We start from the raw sequence: 26,864 nt of genomic DNA on the forward strand, positions 1-26,864 counted from the left end.
TTAAGGGCAGAGGACCTTATGAGTAAAATTGCAATTTGTGAATATGGGTTGTACAAATAAAATGTGATTGATTGATAATGTGCTTGTAAGAGACTGTAAATATCAATGTGTTGGATATGAAGCTGACGCTTGATAAACGACAGCTCCCTGGGCTTATGTTTGTCTACTGCTGCAAATACACCTTCAAACTGAGCCACTTGAATGGCAGTCAGATCAGCCGTCGTGCTAACTCAAGGCCCCGCGGCATTGTCACTATCATCATTATCATCCTTAGCTTTACACAGAAATATCACAAATAGAAACATTTAGCAGAAGCTGCGTGGAGTCGAGCTCATTGGGTCTTCGTTATAATTTACACCAACAATGTACCGACACAATGAGACCACAGTAACTGCTTTCACTGACAAAGAGAAATGCAATAATGTGGCAGCATTAGGCAGAAGAAAGGCCCAGTTAATGTGGTCGTATTTTAAGAAGCAGCATTGAGGTATAGACCATTCACGAGCCAACAGCATCTCAATGCCAAGTGTTCTTAAAAATATTACGCCACGCCATTAATTAATCCGCTGGCTTGTGAAGCGTAGCTTATTCAGGCTATTCATCATGAACAGGAAATTGACAAGTTGTCCGTGGATGGAATGTCAAAGCTTAAATTTTACAAAACGAAGCAAAGGAGGTAAGCACGACTCGATCCATTCAATACCTTTTGTTTTCTTCATAGTGTCTTTGTTTGCGGAGCTTATAGAAACACACACACGATGTAGAGGAGGCCTGGAGAATAGGCAGGGTCACAGGACAGTGGGGGGAAGTTCATCGTGCAGCCATGTGTTGCTTAATGGCATCCTCCTGCTGTAAGTCAACTCAGACCATCAGGGTGGGGATGTGGAGAACATCTGTCCAGAACACACAAACACTTTGTACCACCGCAGACACCCTGTCAATCAAACATGTTCTGGCATGTCGCCGACTATCACCAGCGCCCACGACTGCTTCAGAAGACGTGTGCCTGCGCTGGCTCGGGGAGCATGTTCAAGCACAAGCACGTGCATCGACAATTGTATGAGTCTACGGGAAAGTGGGGATGACGCCATGTCTATTTTTAGTCCAGTACACCGAGTCCTGCCTCTGTGTTATGCTGCTCTGCTCCTAGGACAGGCGACCGGGTCATCAGCAGCAGCAACAGCAGCAGAGAACGCCGCAATGGCTCCAGCTCTGCTCCCTGACCCCGGCCCTCCAGTTCTTCCATCAGTGGGAGTGACCAACAAGATTCCTGGACGGCAGTTTAAGGAGGCTATCTGCTAAAAAATAGGCACTTACTTTACGGATGCCATGTTCATCCACCGCTTTCTCTCCACGGTGACTAATGGACTGATAATTCAGCTGTCACCCTGGCACATTATCTCATAGTTTCTCATGGGAAGAATACCACCCTGGAACATCTTAGCCACAGTCTCAGCCCTGGATAAGATACAGCCCAAGATTCCCAAAGCTAGTTTACAACTTAAGGTAATGTGAAGAAAACAACTTGGGATCACATATGAAAATCAAGTTACGTACTGAGGAAAAGATATGATCACAGATGGAGAAGTTGTCAAAGAAGGTAACTTTGCTCAAGGTCTTTCTTGTTAGGCTCAGTTAGTGTAAAGGAAAATCCTCTCCACACTCATCGATGCACATGACTGATGGACCTTTGAGTCAAAAGTCATCTGAGTCATTCACAAAGGCTTCAAGGTTACAACCCCTGGTTCCTTATTCACTGCTGAGATACCATCAATATATGTTGTTCTGTTCATGCCACACAGTTGTGTAATTGTCATCCAGTTAAGTGAATTCCTTTGTTGAATGAATAGTGGAACTCTCAAAGATTGAATCTGATCTTGTCACATACAGCTGCTGGATATAAGCACAGTGAGAATTTTCTAGTACTATTACTGCAACGCACTGTACTTTACAGAGAAAAAGGCAGTCCATTAAGAAGACTTTCTCTCAGTTTTTGTGGAACTCAAATAGTTTGTTTTTTTACTTCACTGAAGAGACCCGAATGTTATACTGACTGTTTGGAAAACAACAAGAAAAATCACAACCCATGGTAGCTGCACTGAAAATATCCTGGTATCCCCAAACTAAATCCTGGTACATTGCTCCAAGGCTCCTTTCATATCTATTATTTTGTTTCAGAATAAACTGAAATGTCTGAATGTCTGGACCCAACAAGTTAGCTGTAAAACTGCACTATTGACCCAACTCTGTTCTCACATACCGATACTGATCTTTTAGCCTGTGTTGACCTTATTCCATCATTTTTATTCTGGAAGTTCATTCTATGTCTCAATAAGCTTTTGGCTTTTTTTCCTTTAAGCACCTGCTCCAGGAAACACTCATGTACGCACGCTAATCTTGCTTATCAGTATAACAGCCTGTCATTCAGGCCTCTGGGTGTTTGGGTTGAGTGATAAACTCTCACTGCTCTGCCATGTACTTGTTTAATAAAGTACTTCCACTTGACTTTACACGGCTGAGTTGGACGAGGGAGTAGTGATTGTGTCTGGGTGTCAAGCTGCTAAAAAACGTCTCTGTAATTTTATTCAACAGAAACACCTTCAAGTAGATAAGAGTTAACAATTGATAATAATCCCTATAATAGGCTTGAATGTTATGAAACCAGAAGTTAAGTGGCAGCCTCTGCTCTCTTTGTTTGCCTGCACAGGGGAGGTGGACATGTGTGCAGAGCCAGGCCCTTTATCCTTCCTGTTCAGTTACCAGAGGCCTCACACTTATCAGTTCCAGATCTCACAAGAACAGAGAGAATGAGAGACCACTGACAGGAAGGGGATTTTTTCTTTCCTCCCTCCCCCTTTTTCCTTTAGCGAGGTTAACAGAATGTCTGCACCCCTCACATTTCACAGAGGACAGCAATTATTCATAAGGGCTCACTCTGGTGCGACAGAACCAAAGCCCAACCTGGCAACCTCCAACACAAAGAAATATAAAGAGTAGTTGTATATCTAACCAAAAACTTTGATTTCAGTCATTTCAAGTAATGTCACTCACTGTCTATCTTTTGATTTTGGATGGCTGTTCCAACAAAGCAAACAATACTGCTGTTCTACATATGAGAGTGTGGCTCAGGCCAATGTTTTCTTTCCAAGACCAAGAGAAAATTAGCCGACATGGACCTGAACCTGACAGACATTCTGCTTTTGTGTCCAACCACAACCCAAGCCTAATGTTTTCCCTAATTGCAGGCGTGTGCGGCATAAAAAAACAAGTAAAGCCCAGCTAACTTGACCAAACCCAACCAAAACCTGAATCTCATTTCAAAATGTGTGGCCCAGCTCGTCAGGTTCAGAGGTCGGGTATCCACACTTTACTACAAACTCCTCAACCTCAGAGGTTACAGTTCTTTACTTGAGACTTGCCATCTTCTTTTGACTGCAGCCTTTTCATCACACCCAGCTGTATTTTTTGCCTCCACAAAGGCAAACTTACATCGACAGCGAGAGGGAAGAGATCTGTCATCGAAAGTGGGAGAGGGAGAGAAGCGACTGTGAAGCTCTCATGTCATGTCCCTGTTCATGTCATATCCCACCTCGTGTCACTTGCTCTCACTGTCTACCTCGCATGACATTTCCACAATAATCACTTTGGTTTATCCCACTCAGCTGTGTGGAGGGGCAGATGTTTGTCGGGGCACAGTATTCCTCAGCATTCGCATTGCTCTAATCAAGATTAACCACTCTTATCTATTCAGTGTGTGTGTGTGTGTGTATGGATGCTGGTTGTCCCAATTCCTAATCCATGATGCCAAAGCTGTATTGTATAATACAGTGGACGAACCAATTACATTCTCTTTCCAAAACATAATTCTCCCTTTTAGTGGATCATACACTAAACTACATATTGCATAAGGATAAACTGCTACATTGCTGGTGAGGTGGACTGTTGTGACCTTCTTTGTACATCCATCAGAATGCATACAGTACAGTACTTGTATATGGGTTAAAAAAAAACATTAAACAGACGCAACATCTCAGCACTTTGTTACTCAAAGGCCCCCAAGGAGCTCCTGATGAAATCAACATGCTCTGCAAGGTGAGCCGACCCCGGCCGCACACAAACTGCTGCCATCACATGTTTACCAAAGACACTGGAGCACAGTGGAGGACAGAGCGTGTCCGTGCAAACAAAGCTGCAGTGTTTAAATCAGTGTGTGATGGCAGGGGAGGCTGATATCTGTTTCCAGTAACAAGCTTTGTTTGATTCCAGCTGTGACACAACATCTTTTCCAGAAATATTTCAGGCAAGGCGACAACTCAGTTAATTAGGAAGTGTCCCCACATAGCCTGGGACGTCTCAGGGATTTAAAAGAAAACTAAACGAATGTGTGCACACTTATACCTAATCTGTGCTTGCAAATTGTTTACTTCTTGTTCACAAATTAAACACTCATGCTCTCAAATTTACAGGATATAAAGGAAAGTGATATTGTTTTCATATGTGCATTCTTGCAAAACAGACAAACTACTTGCAGGCTCGTCCTGTGATACATCTGATAAACACTAGTCAAACGCAATCATTCTATTAGCGTCTTCTATGTTCTCAGGATTGCACATTACTGATGTTCTCCAAGCAAGCTAGCATGATAAATATCAGCTGATTCGTTTGGGTGCTAATGTACCACAGACTCCTGTTTCACGAGTGTCCTAAAAACTAAAACTGTCCCCAATTTCTACAGCAATACCAAACTACAGCAGCAAACTACCCTGAAAACATTCTGGTTGCTCCTCAATAACGGAGTTAATGTGTTCAGGTGGTGTGGGAATATTCCCCATGTCAAGTCAGAACAACTCTTTAAGACTTGGCAAATGTTGTTGCACAAGTTGCAGAAATGCTAACATCACTTGTAAACAATTTTATGATCAGCTCTAAATAGTTACTTCTAATGTCAACTTGTCAAATGTTACACTTTTGTCACAAACTATATGCTCATCTCTCACGCGTGTCTAACACCTAACCTTTTGACCAGACATTTTGATGGTTACGGTGCCTGTCACACTCGCACTTGTTGCCCAGGTGTTGTTTCAATGCTCTAAACATAAATACATCACATTTTGTTTACTATATCTGTGTTTCTTCCATATTCCGGTTTTAAAGCACCAGTCGGAACAACGACTTCACAACTGGGATGATGGGACCTTCTTAACGCACAACAACCAAAGTTCCTTCTGCAGCAGAAACATTTGAGGACATCAACTTCTAATTTGTGAGGTATTTTCTGAAACTATCTGCTGAACTCCATCATGTAATAAAAAATTTAAAAAACAACTTACCTATGTTGACTTCAATCCTTGATTCTTCACCACGAAAGACCCCCCCACCCATCCACGCACCAGGAGGAGAAACACTCCAGCGCCTCACGTCTTCTGCCCCTGAGAGAAATCACACGAGAAAAAGAAAATACATCAATCACGGCTGTGTTATCCATCAATCTCCGAACATTGAATTATTACATTTGCATCTCCCCCACCCACTGAAAATCAAGCCCACTCAGTGATTTCGCTTTGGGCACCGAGTGGCTTCCATCTGCGCCATGCTGAACGTGATACACTTCTTCCCCGCACGGATAAGCTCCTTCACGCTCTCGTGCCCATGAAGGACGAATCAAAAGAGCAGCCGATACTTCACATGATCGGTAAGGCATCATAAACATCCCCCACAGAGTAAGTTCACTGTCATGGCACATTCACAATTCACTCGCGATTGACAGATAAGCCTATTAAGAGAGGCCTTCACTGTAGTTTAGCACTTAGCTTGGCTGGCAGGGCTTGTGCGTGTGCCCAGTGACATTCAGACCCTTCACAATCACCACATTAGTTCAAAAGGTGAAAACCAATGTGCGAAAAAGCATTAGCGGTAAGAACTTAATACAATAACCCAGAATATAAAAGAGAGTGTAAACAAATACTTGAATCGTGATTTGGAATAAAAAGAAATATGGATTTATCTTTCCGTTAACAATCTTGTCTTATCTACAGTCTGTCTGCAAGCCTTTAATTTCCCTAATGAATCGATCAGCGTAATTACAAGCATAATTACGAGCTTAATAACAATTGGACCGACTCTGCTATGTCTTATCCTTCCCATAATGAATGAAGTCATGAATTAATGAAATCTACATGTAGACTCTTGAACAGAGTGTTTGTAGAAATACGTCCAATGGAAAGAAAAAATTTTCAATTTTAACGCGAGAGGAGAAGAAATAATCTTTCTTTTTGTTTAAAACATATTTAGGGAATAGATATCTGAGTGTGTGAAATTTGGAGCAGCTTTCTTGAATTTAAGGGGACAGTTGGGCCTTGGTGAAGGTGGAGCAGTAAGTGTAGACATGTATATGGCTTAATCTTAGTATAACTTCCTATTGGAGTACAACACATGCCCTGAGTTCAAGTTGTAGCACGAAATATTGACATCATGTCAGACTATGTAAGTCATGGAAACATCAAAATCAAAAAAAGGTAAATAGACAAAATATTGCTGTCTATGTAAATATAGTCACTGTTCGGGTGTTCATGTAAGCATCAGTATAATATAATCTAGATAAACTTAGTTCTAGACCCTTCTATAAATTAAGAGCGAAGGTTAAAGTAACTGCTCTGGATCGTTATCTTTAGGGTGGCAGGTCACTGGGTGTAAGAGTCTCTTTCTCTTCTATCCTCTGCTGAACTCAATTTTTCCCTCAACTCGCTCTCTCTTGTTCAGAGGGCGCGACACTAATTTTAACGGAGTCAGAGAAAAAGTTGGAGGGCATCAGCGTGCATTCTTTTTTTCCCCCACTCCCCAAATGTTTAACTATGAAATTTCAAGCAGCTAAATTGGATGGTAGAGGAACAGAAAGAATAATAATGTCTTCAGGGGTGTTTGCTCTCCCTCTGTGAATATATGTGAGGAGTGTGTAAGTAATACAATATTCCCCTTCCTTTATCATCGCTACCTTAACATCTATGGCTGTATCCTGTTAGTATCGTTTTGGTCAGGCGTCTGCTGGGCGACACACACCACGCTAGACATTTCTGTTGGTTGACAGGACAAGGCTAATGCTCCATATATAAAAACTGTATAACCATAAGGTGTATGTTCACATTCAGCAGGAGAAGGCAGTCCCCTGTGCCTTCCACTTTTTTAATCCCCTTTTTTTTTTATCACTGGAAGATTTTTCAGGCAGCATTTCTCCCCTCTTGGAAGTGCCGCTCTGTGAAAAGAGAAAGTGGAGAGGCTGGGGGCTCAATGGGCCGGGAGAGAGAAGGGAGGGAGAAGGAGGAGGAGGAGGAGGAGGAGGAGGAGGGGTTGACGCTGGGTGCCTCCTTTTTAAAGCCAGATTCTCCCCAGATACCTCTGTCCTATTCATCAACAGCTTTTCCAGGGCTGTGAAAAATCAATGTGCTCTGCACTGCAAACAGTTCATAATGACGGGGGATGGAGGGAGAAAAAAAAAAAGCTCAACTGCAACAGAATTGATTTGTTTAAGTACAATAACACGGCTCTGCAGCGCGGTGAGGAGGAGGCTCAAGCGCCCAGACAAAGACTGACTGGCAGCATGTAACCACAAGCAGTAATTGATAAACTGCTGGCAAAGTGCAAATCTGAACTACAGAAATCTGTTATCTGATTAAAGGGTTTTTTCTCTGAATTACCACAGAGGGAAAAAAATACACTCAAGTGACTGTAGCTTCTCTAAGAAACACCAAACCACAAATAAAGACATAAAATGGATTTTAAAAAGTTTGATGTTCTGAATTGTTTCTTCAGAAAACTTATTCAGAGTAATTGAATTATTCTTTTTTTTATCATTAGTTTAACATAAAGAAAGCATTTCAATTGCTTGTTTTATCTCAACATAACTGTATAATATTTATTTACTGATATTAAACTAAAGGCATACCTCCACCAATAATCTCCTTATATGCAATCAAGCTGCACCAAATTTCACACACTCATAGATATCAGGTCAGTCAATGAGCCTGATTTTTGTCATCAATTATTTACTGGGGAAATGGAGAAGAACCCTCATCTCTCACAACGTTAGAGAGAGTGATTAAAAAAACCTGAACACACAAACCAACCAGCAAACAAACAAATGTACCAGGGGGAAACATAACCTCCTAGCTAAAAAATCTTAGTCGTTAAACAACTAATTATTGACAACAATTGATACACTTTCAATAAACTGACTGATAAAACAACACACACACAACAATCCAGTCCACATCTGCTCTAATCTAGTGTGCTATTCACACATACACACACACACACGTTATTTGTGCCTTTGGCAAAGCGTCACTACATCCTAAGCCAATTCAAAGCACATGCAGAGTGGGTTTGATGCTGCATAAAGCCAAGTCATCAGAATGTTTAAAAGATAACACCACGCTTCCAAAGACTAAAAAACATTCACAAGGTGAAATTTGAAATATCCTGATGCTGCAAAAAATAGCAGGGTCCTGGAGTAAGTTGTGTCAAAACAGAACAGCACAATAAAACATTCTCTCCCTTCCTCTTTTAACCCGGCCACAGAGGTGCATTTATCATTGTTATTGTTCCTTCACAGGGGCACTTCCAGGTTTAATTGGATCCTCATGAGCCGTTTTCACATATGAACTCTGGACAATGTGCAGAGAATCAGGTCGGGACATTGTGCGGAGTTGCCCTTCCACACATGCAGGACACAACCAGAGACTGTCCAGCACGTTCTCACCTACTGAAAACATTTTTTGTTTGGTTCAGGTGAAGGAAGGTGCTTGGGGAGATATGAAACGTCATCAACACTGTCACTCACTAACTGTGGATAATTACTAACTCTATTCACACATAGCTGAATGGGATATCACACAGATATCACAACTGTCGGGTTCAACCAATTTGGAAAATTGCATTCCCACGTGCACCTCCTCCAAGTGACGTCCAGACGAGTGCAGTGTGAATTCCCCCATTGTCGCTTGCATTTAGCCACTGAAGCTGAAGCTGAAGCTGGAACACGCAGGAGCATTCCTCCTCCATCAGCACCAGGTTTTACCGACTGCATGAGGGACAGTCATCCTGTGCAAAGTGGCCATGAAAGTTGCTGGTGGGTCAGACGGGTGGCGGGAGTTGGACACCACCTGCCGACCCTGGACAATGACAGGAGAGAGGCACTTGGGGAGAAACCTGGCTCTGCTCTCAACGCTGTAGGGGAAAGCTCTTAAGAACCACAGGTTGTCCATTCACCCAGCCGGCTCGGAGGGGATATTAGTCCCAGTGGGCCACATTTGCATTTTAACTGGTAAATATAGTATGCGCATAGACATGAATTATGTGAGAACAGGGAAACAATGTGCTTAGGTAAACAAGTATTAACATGAGCTGATGAATATGCAGTAAAATTAAAGACAGGACTTCAATGATCTGGGAAGTTTTAATCACACCATCATGTTCCTAGTAAAAAAAAAACCGCTCTGAAACTTTTGACCTCCCATTCACCTCCCTCAGTAGTGCTTCACTTCCACTTCATGTTACCTTGGCAAAGAAATCCCAAATGCTCCTCCGGGCTGCTTCCTGTTGTTGATATGCTCAAGACATGCAAGATCAACCGAGATACGCATCTCTGCGATTCAAAAGACGCCCGACAAAGACACTTGGAGTCAAAGGAGGAATGCTGGAACAGCTAATGTAGGAATGGGAGCCTGTTTGTTTGTAATGATTCTCAGCAGAGAAGCTGGTTTTCATTTTCGGAAGATGAAAAGAGGATTGAGTGGAAACACGCTGGTAATCATCTCGCCTCTGTTTACATGTGCACTAATAATGTGATTATATACAAATTAATTAAGGGAATACTCTGACTTCTGCAACTGTCGTGTTTAATCGGGTTGTTTCAGAGAAAATAACTTAAAAGGTTGAAAACTCATCAATCTTTCAAATGACATGTTTTGTAGATTTCATTAGAACTGCAACAAATTATTAATTTCACTATAAATTAACATTTTAATTACCATTACTGTAATTCAGTGAATGCTTATTTCAGTGTAATGGATCAAACTGAACCACGGTTTGGTTTGTTTGCAAAGCGAAAACACTTTTTTGGACAGTTAGGACTTTCAGACCAATTGCAGGAAGTTGAGACGGCATTAAACCATAAAAGAAGAAAAAGAGGAAGAAGAAGCCATAGCTAGAATAAAATATTTGAACAAGAAGGACGTTCATTCGGGGCATTCAAACTATACATTTGCGATAGATTAGCTAGGATACCTTTTATGAAATATAAAGCTAATGTATACATGTATAGCAGAAGGGTTGTGATGCCTGTATATACTGACTGAAACTTGAATCCAGGTTAACAGGGTGGGGGCTGAGCATTTTCCCGAAACACGTGCGGCAGGTCTCAGAGGACATCTATGCAGTGATTACACTGGATCATGTTGTGGGCCATAGCCATAAACATGAAGTGTATCACTGCAGTGATGATTACAGGTTTAGTGATAATGGCTTTTAATGTGATACATAAGCGAGCGTGAGACACCAGCTCAGTTAGTTGCCCAATCTTCACTCTCTATACTGATTAACACAAATGCAGGCGCCTAGTTAAACACCACTGCTGTAATTATGCGGAGCCTCACTTACCTATACAACACACACACACACAGGCAAACACACTTGGTGCAAAATGGTGCAGTGGTGCACAACTGTGAGCCACCAGATCCACATCACAGCAACTAACAGTTGTGTGTCTTATTTATGCAAATGCAGGTAATTTACTTCCTGCTGCGCATTACTTCCCAACATGTTTGCCCTCCAGCATCAGTTGGATGTGTTGTGGATGAACCTAAACAAGTGGAGTAATTAAGTGATCCCCAAAAGGCTACTCTTTCAATAAATTCATTTTAGGGTTTAATACAACTTCGGCTTGGATTGTTTTGTTTTGCTTTCCCAGTTTTGTCAATGATTTCCCAGTTTTGGAAGTTGTTTGTGTCAGTTATAATAACACTGACTGAACAATCCTCACAAAACTGTATATGGTAAGTTAGCTGGTGAGCTAATTGCTCCTTACAATGTTGTCCACTCCCACTTGGGTTTGGATTGTTATATCATATATCATCCAATAATAAATGTTAAAGAAACAAATCTAAATTAGCTAACTCATTACATTACATGAATGGTGAAATTGTATATAATTAGATTTCACTTAAAATACCTATGGTTATTTTCTTGTTCAACACAGGCAGCTGATGCTTATGTGAGTCTTACATGAATGAATGGATTCAATATTATTTCTCCTCCTCCGCTCTCTACAGTGTATCTTGTTTCAAAAGTGAGAGCAGCCCAAGAGGGCGTCTGTATTTTTCTTCCTTTGTTTCCGGTCTTTCCCTGTCGGAGCGAGAAGGTGGTAGCAGCTCACACGAGGGAAATGGAGAGAAAGAGAGAAGGTGTAGGCTGCTGGCAGAACTGCGGAAGCAAAGAGCTGCTGCGCCATCTGACCACCGACATAAAAATGATGCCCGCTGCCTTACCTCCCCCCTGCTCTGTCCTGCTTCATCTGCAAAGCAAATCACATGCCCTGCAGCCAGAGATTCCTCTCCGGTCACCTGGCTGATTCACCGGCCCCTCGAACAAGAGGAGGGTTTATGGAGGTGAAAGACTTCATAGTGTAATGGAGACAAGCACGACATAGAAACAGAGGGCAGATCTTCCAGCCAATTTCAAAGAAGAGGTGGGGGTGTAATGAGGCCTGATTTGTCACAAGAAAGAACAACGGACCTGTATTTGCATTTTCAACCCCTCTCTTCACCTCCCTCCCTTATCAGTTCTTCCTACTTCTTGTAATAAGGAAAGAAAAAGCAATGAGAGGGAAGAAAGGGGATGGGGGGGGGGCATATACACAGAGGAATCCAGGGAGGGGGAAAGAGAGCACATTACTATTGGGAGGGAGAAAATGATTAAAGGCTGAGATGAACACAATCTGCTGGTTCCAGAGGAAAGAGGGGAGAATTTCCAGAGCCAATAAGCGAAGCATCACGGGGAGACCTGCCTCTCCCTGCTATTCAACCATGACCATGCTGGCTGAAGCACATTTCCTACATCCGCCCTTTCACACTCGCCTATGGCATGTGTGTTTCATGCACATGCAGTCATTTTTTAGGATCTAGAATATTGATTTTGCTTCCGTGTATTTCTCTGCGATACTGCAGCTTTGACACAGAGCTGTGAAATGTGGGATTCATTGTGACTGCGACTGTTGCAGCTAACCAGGTATAATAGTGTTGAGGTGACTCAGTTGCAGGAGACTCTTGAGGCAAAAGGGGAGAGGAGCAAGAAAAACAGCAACATCAATAATGAAGTGAAGGAGATGGGGGGGAAGAAAACAAAGCTGTTCATAACAAATGCGAAAACAGGCAGAGCGTCTCATTGCAAGAGCGCTAACGACAATCAATTAGCAATTGCTCATGATCTTGGGTGCGCCAGAGTATAAGGTGTCTTAATGAGTCCCATTTCCATTAGCTGCTCGACTCGAGAGGCACAAGGAGGAGGCTGCTCCCACCAGCTCCTCCATCTCAATGCCTAATGACTGCGAGAGTGGATTACTCCATCAATTCCTCGCTTCTCTTTGTTTATCCCCTGCGTAAATAATGGTCAACCATTACAATGCATTAAACGGGCCACTCACCGCAGAGAGAATGAGAGGGAGAAAGAGGAGCATGCTCCGATGGCATCCTCCAGTGATCTCCAGGAAATCGGGTAATGCCAGCCATGTGGTGGCAGCATGGGGGACAGCGAGGAGGGAAACAAAAATCTGTTGCTGGACAAATATCTGTTTTCTACTGGGAGGTATGGTTCAGAGAGTAAACGATGGAAAAGGAGGGAATGTGGAGGAGTGTCATATCTAAAAAACACCAAATATAGGCAATCATGTTCAACCAAGCTACCACAAGATTTCTTCAATACAGGGGTGGAAAGAGTACTGCAAAACTGTACTCAAGTACAGGTAATGTAATCAAAATAAATTTGAGTACAAGTTAAAATGTACTCAGATGAAGTTGCCCTGGTTGTTGAATGGTTACAATGCATGCCACATAGAAGCAGCGTCCGATTTTCTTCCTTTGCTTTCGGCTCGTCATACCCCTTCTATCTCTGCTTGTTTCCTCAAACAAAGGATAAAATGACTTTTTTGAAAACATTTACTCAAATACAAAAGTATAAAAGGGAAGCTGATGAGTAAAAAAATACATTGTTCCCAGGTGAGAACCATAAAGCCTATTATAGATTCCAGTCAAGCCCTTTGCATAGAACTGATAATTACACCACAATGGGGGTCCATAGATTTATGTAGCAATGTTAAGCTACACAATTCAAATAGCTGCAGATTCTAGGAGAGAATTAACAGAAGAATAAAGCAGCAGAAAAGCCAGAGATGTATATTTAACTCCACAAAAGCTGTTGATACTCAAATGAACGGTGAACACCTCACTAATGGTACAAGTAAACGCTCAAGGATCAGCCGTCAGTATTGCAGTGTTTACACCATGCACCTGCTGGTCCCACGACATGGCAGGTGTGTCTGATTTGGGAAACTTGCTGTGGTTGGTTTCCCTGAAATATTTGTGTAAAAAAGGGTTCTAGAGGGACTATTTCTTTACTTGGAAATGGTTCCTGTGAGGTTTTCACAGCTAGATGAGTGAATTATTCTCAGTCTCTTAAAAGAGACTTTGCCGTTAAACAGTTTTTCCATGTTCTGAGCTTCACAATTCACCTCCATTGTGTTGTGGTGGTGAAAGAAATAAGAAGCTGAGCAAATAAAGTCAGAATCATTCTGTAATTTTGGGGATTTTTTAAATCGGTGGTCTTGATGAACATTATTCGTGATGTTTAGAGACGGATTCAAGCTTCATCATCATCACACTGAGGACTTTATTTGTGTCACATGAGAGAGTATGATGTACCTCTGTTGCTGCAGTGCTTTCACTGAATTGTACCGATCAATATTTCACCCAAGGCTCCATCACTCCCTTTCTATTCCCCTCTCTCTTTCCCCTCTCATGTCACAGCACCAGATAGGATCAAAATTAAACATATCAGCAGAAAAACACACAAGTGGAAATGATCTTGCCGCCGCGGCCGTTCGGGTCATGAATTCAGCTAACAGTGCTTATCACAGGCTGCTGCTATTAGTCTTAATAGCTGCGGTGACAACCCGCCTTGAGAGAAGATGGGCTCTAGCTTCCCGGGGCTCACCACAGACAGGTGATTCTCATCTGCGGTCTCTTCATGTGTCATAGCAGAGGAGAACACTGGCTGAGGAATGTCTGGCGGCTTATTGGGGCAAAAACATCAGAACCTGACAGGCCATTACAGACAGCAGAGCCATGTGTTCCCTCACACTGCATCAATCAGGGAAGAAAAAGAATTCAATCTTGAGTTATAAGGGGGTTAAAACCCAAAATACACACATATGCATTAAAAAATATGACATACTTATATAGTATATCATAAGCTGCTTTCAGACATGCAGAAAACACTTGAGTGTCTGAGTGTTGATCTACGCAGCGGAGTTAATACGTCACTTCCTGCCTCTGCCTGCTGCACCCGCCTGCTCCACCTCTGGCTTTAATGCGGAGGATTCGTTGCTGTTGTGAGAAAACCTCCTGCTGTGTTGTGCATGTGTGAAGGGCAGGCTGCGGGTAAACTCCATAGCCAATTCTCCAACCACCAACCATCTATGACTCCAGTCTGACTATTGACCATTAGTCCATTATGATGTTTATATAAGTTCAGATCATTGTTTGATTATGACATCAATGTTACGCCCACTAGGTCATAAATCAAACATACTGGTGCCTGAATGTAAATACATAAACCTTTGGCCGTTCTCTTCTTCTTTCTCATTTTTCCATTTTGTTTACACCCAAGCACAGGGCATCCATTGTTAATCTGGTGGTTACTACCATACATGTCAATGTTGCAAAATTCTGTGTTAATTATATGTTATAATGTGATTAAGATGTATACATGTCTACATAATGCGACTAAGGTCAGAATAATTCTTAATTTGATTATTGCTTATTCTGAGTATGACCTTATTGGGTGAAGGTAATCAGAAAATGCAGTTTAAATGGCAGTGTCTTACTCAGACTTTTATCTTAATTGGGTTAATATTGAAATATTGGTGTCCATGCAAACATGTCTGCCAGTCCCAAACAGCAAACGAACAGTTATCATGCACATATTTCCTTCATATATGAGTCGAGCCAAAAACAGTTAAAAGAGAGTGAATATCGGACTTAGCTTTTTACTAAACACTCAACTCAAAGTCATCAAGTCATCAAGATCCTTCAGCGGCCCACGCTACAGAACTTTAAACCCTGTGATAAGATGTTTCTTGTGAAATGTTGCCCGGGAGTCATTGCTGACTTCTCTTCCTAATTCCTATGTACACAGGCTCGCACATTTGACCTCCTGTCCGAGAACAAGATGTTTTCTAACAAGCTGTTCATCACCGCTGCCTCAACAAGGAATTTTTTTCAAGTTTCGTTTCCATCCTCCAACTGCCACTCACACAGCTTTGCCTATGGAGAAAAAGACTTTCACTTCTCACAACCTTGGACACCATAAATAACTAGTCCTTCATCATGATTGTGAGTCTGGTGTACATTCAAAGAACAAACAAGCGCTTCAGGGTGGCACTGTGCACGGGGGAATATAGCCAGGGTCAAGAAGTATATGTGGCATCTGCGTAAATGTCGTGGTGAGAAAAATGATTTTTTTCCCTCTGAACTAAAGGTTACATTCTGTACCCTGTCGAGGAGCCGTGCTGCTCTGCCTTTGAATGGGACACACAGCCTTGCCGGGCTAAAGAGATAGAGCGGCAAAGTAAAAGCGTTAAGTTAGGTACCTCACAAAGTAACACCACATGAAAGAAGCTCATACAGGCAGCTCACATCAGAGGAGTCGGGCTACATCAACACCACCTGTGCGACAAAAAAAAAAAACCCCACTGGACAAACTAAAATCCTCACTGCCCCTTAATATGAAGCCGCTGTTTGGAAAACAAATGTCAGGACATCTTTCCAGCCAGAACGCTTTCCCATGAGCAAGAGGCATCCTCCGCTGCTGCACTCCTCCACAAACGACCAAGCTTGTGACTGGGACCATGTCAACATGCTCCTCCATTTAGACAGGGGGAGGGAGGAATTACTTTGATCCACTTTGAGGCATGTCTTCCTTTACTGTCGAGAGCCTGTGAGGGTTTACAGCAGGAGGGGAGACGCTCGCACATCCATTCTGTGGAAAAGCTTCGAGAAAATGATTTTTGCCACAGTGGCACTTCAAGCCCGAAAAAAGAGATGAAAGTGTTAACTAATTATGGCAAGTTTGAAGGATTCAATGTTGCCGCAACTTCCAAAACCACAAAGAGACAGTAGGCGCATCTGAAACTGTGGCAACCACTCATCATCGCTGAGAGATGACACTATTTTACAGACATGACAAAGTGCAGAGATACTGGGCAGAGTGGGCTGCAGCTGCAGATCTGAGTGCAGAACAATGGGAGTCTGTGCTGATTTCGAGCCTGAACAATGGCAGGATGACATGGAGCCTGACAGACACACACAGAGCAGCAGGATCTGCACTACAGACAGGAGAGGCAGCTTCACAGAGCAACAACGCTGCCAAAACACATCTCCTCGCCTTCCTTTTTCCTCTTCCAACAGCTTTTATGTGTTTTGGCACCTCTGGCACTCATAACTCTAAAGTGAACGCTCAAACTTTGAGCGTCACCATGAGCACAACCTTGTGGAGGGAAATGAGTTGCTGCCGAACACGTGGTGTCTGAGACTCAACGTACTGGTATTTACAAAATATGAATTTCATCAAATAACTTCGGCAACAAATGACCCATACAAGACAATGTGAGTATAATAAAACCATTATTGATTCAACATTTTTGGTAAATACATTTATTTGCTCTCTTTCCAAGACGATCAATGCTCTCATTCTGTTAAATATAAAGTTAAAACAAGCAGACAGTTAGCCTAGCATAGCACTAGGACCTGAAACAGGGGAAACAGCTAGCCTGGCTGCATCCAACAGTAATTACACCTAAGTCTGCAGCCCATTATATCTAATCGATGTAAATGAAAAAAAGAAAAACTGCCATTTTAAATGTATCTGTATAATTCATATTTAACAGACAGAGATCTACTGGTGCAGATTGTGTAAAATATTAAAAACACTTTTATTTTCAAAACATAACAAATTATATTATTTTACTGATTTAGGCAACCCTGAAATTGTTGTTTTTTTTGTTCCAACAATGAAATTAAATAAATAATTACACAAAACAGATATAAAGACAAAATACAAAAACATAAAAAGACAGTGTTGAATCCAGGATGTGATGAAATCTTGTGTATTTCATGTCACAGAGGAGCTCAAAGTGTCCTTCATTATTTATGTCCTCAGAGCAGGACTTGAACTGGCTTTGCTTCTCTTATAAATCATTTATCTGCTTTCCATTGAACACGCCCCGATCCTCCGGTGTCAAATCAGACATGAAGTGGCTGAAGAGCCGCCCGTCTCAAGTCCTTCCGTAATTAAATGAGGCTAACATGAGCCTAGAACACCTGCTCTGCTAGTGATCAACAATGCTATGCTAATGTGGGGATCCCGGGCAATCCCAAGCCTGTCAGTCATTTCAAACACCACACTCAGGCCTCATAAATCAGGAAGAAGATGCCGGAGCCCATTTGTGCTGACTCCTGTTCGTGCCCTCACGTTGTGAAAATGAGAGATTGAATCAGATTCAAATATTTTCAGGGCTGCCTTTCTCACTTTCCCACCTCGCACCCTTGTCTGAACAGTATCCCATTTCGCTCCACTACAGCGGGTGCTTGGTTAACAGCAAACATAATCAAACTTTGTGGTCTGTCTCTCCGCAGAGTGGAATTGAAAGCCTATCGTGCAGAGTTCTTCGGCGGCAATCTCCAATTACCTTGTGCGTGCAAGTGTTCACTGCGCTGGAACCTTTCCATTTCATCATTGCTCTCAAGCTGCCGCCATCAGAGGGAACCGGCAGCGGCGGCACAGAGGACCGTGTCACCCATGCACTGCGGGGAGACTCCGCCAAGCTGCAGTGAATTCCTGGTTTTGTCTGGGAAAAGATTCATGTCGATACAAACCACAGGTGCAGTGAGGTTTTTTTTTTTTTTTTTTAACCGCCACAGTGAAAAGAGGCTGGGCAACGCTGAGCTCCCCCTCGGCTATGTTTGTCACAATTACTCAGTAGGTCAACTTTCCCCCAGTCTCATTAAGAGGTAAAACACTAGGGCTAGAAAACTCTTTTTTTCTGACCCCCTTCAGGAAATGTTTAAGCTTGCTGGAAGCCACTGATCGTTCTCCTGCACTCACAATAGGTTTGGGAAACTAGAAGGAGGGATTATTTGATGTAATGTCCATTCAAGAAGCCAATTCAGCCCCGACCAATCAATACTAATCAACAGCGAGATGACAGGAGATGAAATTCCCTCTGCTGCAGCCAGCGTCTCCTGTATCAGGATTTAGAGGCTTCACTCGGGCGTTATCTGCTCCTCCTCTCGCCTGTACAAATACAAGCTTACTCTACTTAGCCACAGTACTCTAAATTGTATATAAAATATACTTCATAAATACTTTGCAATTCCAAAAAATTGATTTCTGCATATTTTATACATGTTTCATCCATGCTTCCTTTGTTAGATTTAGCAGATAAAGAGACAGATAGATCCCCCAGGAGGTGGAGACCAAAATGGGGAGTAAATGATCGACTTGCATTCCTCAGATGCACAGAAGCATCAGCCAACAACAAGCTAATATGTCAGTGTTTTATTCACGGAATCTCTTCCTAAGTAACAGTACTAATTCCACAATGTAAGATATACTCCCAGTAAAAGTAGTGCAATGAAAACGTTAACTTGAGTAAAAATGTTTAAGTATTAGGGCTGGGTGACAGAAAAATCTAAATACATTTTTCATCAATAACAATACAACAAAAGTTCAATATATATTGATTGTGTAAACACAAAATTGATCCACCTCGACTTTGTAAATTTTTTTACTGTTTTAAGTGTTTGTCATTCTCTGCTCATAAAAAAGAGTTTAATCCCACATTATTGACAACGACTGATATGACCATTTTTATTTTTATATCATTTTTAACTATATCACCCTTGTGTGAATGAGGAAAAGGGAACTATTTGAATACTTTAGCCATTTAGCAATCTTTTTTTACATTGCAACTACTTAGTATATTCACTGTAGATTAATTGTCCGATTATTGCAGGTCTTATAGGTTTTATAATCAGGTACTTTAACATTGTGGGTATTTGTCTTTTACTTAAAGGATCTGAATCCTTCTTCTGCCCAAATCTCATTTCATCACCCTTCGATTTATTAATCTACAGCATTAACCGTGTTGACAGTGTGAGGCTCTAACAGAGCACAGCCTGTAGAGGGTGTCTTTCATCTGGGGCGAGCAACAACAAAGAGCATGAGCTTTTCATGTTAACACAGGAAACATATATTTAATGAGACAACCACTGCAATCTCTGCTGCCACGCTAAGTGAATCCGACCCCACATCGCTGCCAAACAACAGTCACGGCAGTCTAGACTGGGCCAAGCTGCGACGGGGGCCTCTCGAATGCTCTCGTGCCACACAAGGAATTTGGTTTGCTTCCCTTGCCGCGGTGAGGAAACGCAGGAGTGCAAGTGAGGAGGGAGCGAGATCCCTGCAGAGGTCAGAGCGCATCCCCAGAGGTGTCGGGGGGGGGAGTAAATGGGCATGACTGCAGAAAAAGGAGGTTATACCCAGTGTCCCCCTCCACCTCCTCCCTTCTCTTCTTCGCAGGGTGCCCTCAATGACTCGTCCCTGAACGCCTTGGAGCACAGAGCTGCACAGCAGCCCTCTCATGCCACGCAAATTGGAACCGGAAACAATTGTCAGCTCCGGGGCGAAAAAACACCACCACTTCATCTGAAAACGTAAATGTGACGTGAAAGAGGATCTCTGGGACGACACGGAGAGGGAAGGAGTTGCGTGTCGGTGGGGTCAACCTCGTCTGAGGCTGCTGCTGCCGGTTCTCTGCCGCACGGCTGGTTGAAGGCTGACACCAGTATCAAGGCCTATGAATATTCAGTGACCAAGTAAATGAGGCAGATAGCACTTGACATGTTTAACATCCACCTTTGGCACCTTCCCTCTACAAAGCCAACAAGGTGAAGCAGCAGAACAAATACGCTGGTTTGTTTGTGGGCGGCAACAGTCCCCGCTGATGAATCGGACGCTTACTGAACAAAGAGAATGAGTTTTCGACGGCGAGCTACATAAAAATGAGCTGGACTGGATTTCCTCTGTGGGATTTGAGTTACTAAACTGCTTTTTTTGGGAGTCTGGCAGAAAAATGGAAATTGCAGTATTACGCCTTGCAATATGCTGACATTTACATTCTTAGAAAAACATGTTTCCCTCAACTATAATCCCTGCTGGTATCAAAATGTTTGCTCTCTAAATATTTACCAACCCTGAGTCACATCTAAAGCCTAACACAGGCACCTTGAGATTTCCCCTTTCCCCCCCCCAAGTGTTGTGTCCCAAAGGAAATGTTGTGAAAGCACTACAGACTATCTCGCAAGTGAGTAAACTCTCTGAGCGCGCAACACATTCCTTCAACACCTCAAACGGCTCAGAGGAATAAGAGAAAATGAAAATCTGCCACCGAAAAACTGTTCTGCTTAAAATCAGTGTCACTCCGACGTGAGAGACAAACATTTGGTTTTGCATTCACAGTTGTTTTTTTTTACACCAAAAAGCAGAGAGTAGTAAATGTGTGACTGAGATGGGCTACGTAATGTAAATATTGACACTTTGATAGTCCTCTCCATGCGTATCCAGTTATAGCCATTTAACATCTGCTCTGTATTATTCCAGGTGAGGGGAGATATTTCTTATGGGCTGTAACTAACAACTATTTTCCATTGATTGTTCCGTCTGTAAAATTGACGGAAAAAAAGACAACAACTAGAAAGGTGTTCTGACAGTGCACACCCAACGCCTGATCTCGCCATGTTAAAGAAATAATCTTTCCTGATGAAAATTTTACCTCCTTGAGATAAAAATGCTCGACACAAACTTTTTCTCTCAAATGAAAAGCTTAAACCAGGTTTAGCATAAAAATCTTAAATTTAGTAATGAATCGATGATCAGAATCCTTGCTGGTTATCCAACTGATCAGTATTACTCCATTACCATCTTTATGTGTTTAACATCATTGTGAATATCGTCAGGTTTTGGCCTGTTGCTGCATGGTCACTCGTGTGGTTGCGCTATATGGTCGATTATGTTTTTACCGTCCACACAGTCAGACTGTCACTCAGAATCCCTTGTGTGTGAGTGACCTTTGTGCGTGTGCACCATCTTTTACTATGGGTAACTCTGGTGTAAATACATATATTAAATAGAGTTGATGGTAAACTGGGAACACAATGGGCCCATGCTTGTTGCACCACCCAGCTGTGTCTCTGCAGCCCCAACAAGCACCCAGCTCCGAGAGGTTGTATGCCACTAAAACACCACACACACACACTCACACCCGCACATGCACTCTAACCTCCTCTTACCCCCCGCCATTACACCCCCGCTGCCTCCTGATAAGCTGGTGTGCCAGGCGTGCCAGCGCCGCTGATGGCTCCGTTTGCACAACCGCTCCATTGTTGCTGTGCAGAGTGGACAACTGCACTTTGGACCTTTCAGTGGGGAAAGCCTTTTATTGTGTTTCCCTTAAGGGCATCCACTGTGGTTTATCTGCAACCTGCCAACCACACACACACTTTAAACACTGCATTAAGCATATCTAAGGTTAGAAAACATAAACAGTAGCCGCTGCTTCTCCTTTACTGCTGTGAGGCTGCTATTAAATACTGTACAGTCAATTCACCTGGCAGATTTTCGGGTTTTTAAAAAAACACTCATAAAAAGCAGCTGAATTATCTGTGTGGCTGGAACCTGATCCACTGCCAGCTGACCTTTTCCACAAAGCAATATTAAACGTAACAGTAGGGCCGAGTTAAGTGATTGCAATTTATGAGTCCATTTAACTTGATTCAATATTGGATGGCAAATGATTACCTTGGTGAAGTAAAGCTTACATACACGAAAATAACCCCGGCACGCACAAACACACAGCTTTATCAAACTTAACAATCAGCTCACTGTCTGTCTGCTGCAAGACTTGCTCAGCGCAGGGCTGAACAGAATTTTAAAAATGCACAACGAGACGAGGAGAAGGAGAAGAAGAGGTTGCACATAAATATTCACAAATATAAAGTTGTTTTTTTTTGCTTCTTTAACTGCATTGAGCTAAAATTGTTGTTTATTGAATAGATGCTGAATCTGGTCAACTGGCCATTAAGTTAATCAAACCGCCCTTTTTTTTCTGAGTGCACATTGAGGAAGTGTCAAAATGAAACTAATTTTAATTTTGCCCCTTAAGGTCCAAGATTTCTTCATCCTGCTGTAGAACAAGCTGTTTACCCTGCAAAAGCGGGCTGCGACACATTGCAAGACATGGCCCGAGCTTTAAATGATCCAGACACACAGAATCCACATATTTGATTCGGTGTGCAGCGCGAAGAAGAAGAAGAAGGAATTACATGACTTTCAGGCATCCAGCTCAGACTTTAAAGAAACAATGTAGCCTACTTTGCACACTCCTCACTGCTCTCTTTTCAGCCACATCCTCTTGGATTTTATGACTCTGGTTAAAATGCAACCATTAAATATTCATGTTTGAGGGCTTTCACCCATGAAGCAGTTTCCCTTCTCTCCCACTCTCTTTCTCTGAGCTTCAGAGAAAATGAGAAACTTTTTGATTTTATCTGGCAGTAGCTAAATATTAAAATAAAAGAAGCTCTGGGAGTTCAGCAAAGTGGAGACTATAACTCATCTCCGCAGAAACGATCCTTCGCCTCTCGTCCTCATTGTTCTTAAATTTTCCAGACGGTGGCGAGTAAATTAAGACGACAAACTGCGGAGATTATTGGAAACAGATACTCAGTAGCTGAACAGGGACATTATGAAATTTGATGCTTGACAATCATCCCGAGGAGAAAAGTGTTTCCTTTTTCCCTTAAGTCATCAGCAAACATCACACAGCATGCAACATAAACTATATCTTTGAAAAATATTGCTCATTAATTTTTCACTTGTTGTCTTGGCTGTTGATTATGCAAAACATTTCCTATCAACAGCAAAAGTAATGACACAAATAATTCATTCTTTTCCCCCTTTTAGAGCTCGTGGCGTGTTAAAATCCATAATATATAGCGAGTTAGAGTGTCTATAAAAGATTAAGGGTGAAGTGATGTCTGCAGGTGTAGACAGTAGCATAAATAAGGCTGAAATGTGATTTCGCTGCAGTGAACATTAGGGAAATTTTGCCAGGCTTTATTTGGGCTGATGTGATTCGCATACAAATCACGGGATGCAACATTCAGGGGCTTCTCCAAACAAGTGATTTTGTAGACAAATGAAGCAACTGCTCCGACACGAGTGGCTCAGTCTTTGTGCTCAAGGTGGCAGAACGCATGTACGCCGACTCGCCGCCGTAAGTTGATTCAAGCGGCGAAAAATTAGGGAACGAGTAAAATGAAGCCTAACAAAAGCGTTGATGCCGCTCACGAACAAATCAGGGGCTGAATTAATAATCATGTTTGTGGATAATAACATGTCAGCTGAGCGAGGCTTTGGACAGCAAGTGTGTGAGAAGCGATCGATTACTTTTTCCATCAGCCAGCGCCAGAGTCTCTCCTGCTTCAGCACCGGGCAGCTGATTGAGACGATTCAAAGGGATTTTTTTTTTTTTTTTTTTTAAAGCCAGTCGCCAGAAACTTTCCATCGCCGCGTTTGATCCCCGACAAGTGAGAAAACAAAAGGTGGAGGACGGCCCGCGAGACATGAAGGCTTTCACAGGCATTCTTCCACTCTTGGAAAAATGCCCGCTCTTTTGAAAAGAGGTTTTCCTTCAAAGCGAATGCCAGTGACATTACCCGTTTTTCATCCCAATTAAAATTTATTGAAAACATCCAGGAAACACTGTACGGCTAATATCATCACAACTACAGCTCGTCAGAAACAAACAAATACGGCGTTCAAAAAGGAAGCCTTCTCCCCGGGCCTTTGAGTTCATAACCAGCATTTAATCTGCTGTAATGATTTGCAATATGACAAGTCAGGCAAAATTTACTGTGACAGATTGAATGGGGCGCTACATAAATATAATTACAGCTCACACCATCTTCTCCACCTCCCTCCTCCTAAGGAAGTGCCTGTGGTCGCCGCCGCACAAAGACGACGCAGGATGCGCAGCCTCCGGTGATTCGCTCTTTCAATCAGCTGATGCCCCAAAAAATGAATAAATAAATGAAAACAACAGCAACACATCGTGGACTTATCAGTGTGTGAAGTAGTAAGGTCTCTCTAACAGGTGTGTTTTCTGAATTTAAGGTGACTCTTATTGATAAAAACCAAGACGTGACATTTGACCTCAAGAACCAAAGGTCAAGCAAAACCACCGAGCAACTGTGTGTGTGTTGATTCTTAAAGAGAACAGCTGTACGCAAGGATCAGACATTTTGAGGATGGAGCCTTTAAATTAATTTAATTAGCAATTTAAAGAAAACAGAATTTGCTATAAAGTTGTGCCATAACAACACTTTTCTTTCGGGGAAAGTTGTCAAACAAAGTAATATAACATGGATAGAGTTTAGTATAGAGTGGGACTACATGGGACTTTGAATGTTCTTTACTGCAAATTAATTTCATTTCTCGTTTGAAAGAATCCTGTAAAATGTGTTTTTGTGTTTCTGTTTGTTTTTGTGTGTTGTTGTTTTGAGCATTAAATAAAAAAATAAAATCATCAAAATGGAAATGTTTGCATTAAAATCAAGAAAAAAAAAAAGATTTTAGACAGAAGAAAAAAACTACTTGAGTTGCATCAGAAACTGGTTGAAATGGATTCAGTGCAGTGGCAGATATTTTTTTTTAATAACTGAAAATAGAGAAAAAAGTGAAAATATGAAAGATGTTTAGAAAGTTGTGGAGCAGCGAGAGTCTTTGTCCAGAGCAGAGTTATAAACTATGCAAGAAGTGGCAACACATAGGAGTAATTCTTCTAAAGAGACCCACTATACCCCCCCAGCCAACGCAGATTAGGTTTCACATTCCTACCTCACAAATAACACGAGAGAGAGGGGGAGAGAGAGAGAGGGAGAGAGAGAGAAAGATGGAGTGAGGCACAGACACTTTTGTTGTTGAGACATTTCTGACCTCAGACTATTTCATCTCGCTGACGATGTTTACACCATGAGTCAAGCACAGGGATATCTTCTCTCATGTTCTTCGTCCAAGATGTGGAGGATCTGGCCCCTGTACCTCTTCTCTGCCCGCCCCCCCCATCAGCCTTCATGCTAATGAAACACACATTAGTGAAACCAGCCGCACGTGGTGACACGAAGGATGCTGGGCCCTCGGGTGAGCCATCACCCTCTCCCTCTCTCTCTCTCTCTCCACATGCCAGGCACATCACGGGCACAGCCTCGCACCACGGCGACTGTGACTCAAACATGCCCTGCTTTTAGAGCAGATGGTCAAAAATAGCGTATGCCGTCGACATTTTTGTAAGCCGCCGAGCCCGTTGGGCCACACAGGGTTTGCCAAGAAGGAGTAGGGGTGCAAGTGTACAGTGTGTATAAAAATAATGTGTCGAGTTACAGCTTTTTCTCTGTTTGATACTGACAAAATGAGAACACCCTGTTGTTTGGAAAGAGCTTATGCAATCTGCACCTATAAATAGGAGTGTGAAGTGTGTCTGCATGTCTCTCTCTGCATGTTTACATCCGGATAACACTGCCCAATTAATTAGCATCATCAGCACTAGCAGTTGTTGTTGTTGCTGCTATTAGTGTGTGAAACTATTTTTGTTGTCTATGCTAAGGCAACAGTTTGTTTCCCCAAAGTGGGACGACCCTCCAGCGAACGGACGAGGGGAAATAAGGAAACAGACAGGATGTGTTTACAGAAGAGTTATTTAAAGTCACCACTGGGATAGCGGCGCACGTGGCTACAAGACATATTTTTGGACACATACATGCTGTGCAGATACACAAATGCATATTTCATGTCCTGATTTCTCAGGTCATTCAAAGAAAAATTCACCAGCGCCAAGTTATTAATCTTTTTAACACTCAGCTGTTTAATTTCCAAGCTTATGTGTGCTGGCACTGTATTATTTTCCTGGAGGTGTCTTACAGTGTGTTCAGAATAAGTTAGGCTGCCCAGAATTGTCCTTATTTGGCATCTCAATAGGGTTACACATGATTAAGCACACTTAAGAATCATGTTGATTGGAAATTCAATGGCTTCATACTAATTGTAATATTTGATTTTCAAGGGTTTTTATCTTTCCTCTTGATTGTTCTGTTCTTATTTCCATTTTTAAAGCATAAGCTTATTTTGGCCCCTAAAGTTCCCATCATGCTTTGGGTAATCTAAACAGGAAGTGTTGCCAAGGATATTGCCATGGAGATGCAAAGTTATCTGTTGGCTACAGTTTTTTAGTGTATATTTATTTACTTTTTGGCCAAACTGCTCCATGAGATGTCAATCACCTAACTATCCCCTGTACAACTCTAGAGTATTAAACGTAAAAGTGAGGTTTACTCGTTCATTAAAATGGAATGGCACTGAGTAGAGCGCATATCTCCGCCAAGGCCCAGCAGCCTCCTTAAATTCAATCAAGCTGCACCAAATTTCAC

General features: G+C 42.2%; 1 protein-coding gene across 2 annotated transcripts in view; it reads right to left on the reverse strand.

Moving 5' to 3' along the window:
- The window catches only part of LOC109627012 (zinc finger MIZ domain-containing protein 1-like), a 107,484-nt gene that overhangs the window by 72,661 nt on the left and 7,959 nt on the right, over nucleotides 1–26,864 (reverse strand). For both annotated transcript variants that reach the window (XM_020083322.2, XM_069517478.1), the window contains exon 2: nucleotides 5,331–5,429. The gene's annotated coding sequence lies outside the window, so the exon portion shown is untranslated. The remainder of the gene's footprint in view (nucleotides 1–5,330; nucleotides 5,430–26,864) is intronic.

The sequence above is a fragment of the Paralichthys olivaceus genome, chromosome 21 (assembly GCF_024713975.1).
Source record: "Paralichthys olivaceus isolate ysfri-2021 chromosome 21, ASM2471397v2, whole genome shotgun sequence".
NCBI classification, from domain to species: Eukaryota; Metazoa; Chordata; class Actinopteri; order Pleuronectiformes; family Paralichthyidae; genus Paralichthys; species Paralichthys olivaceus.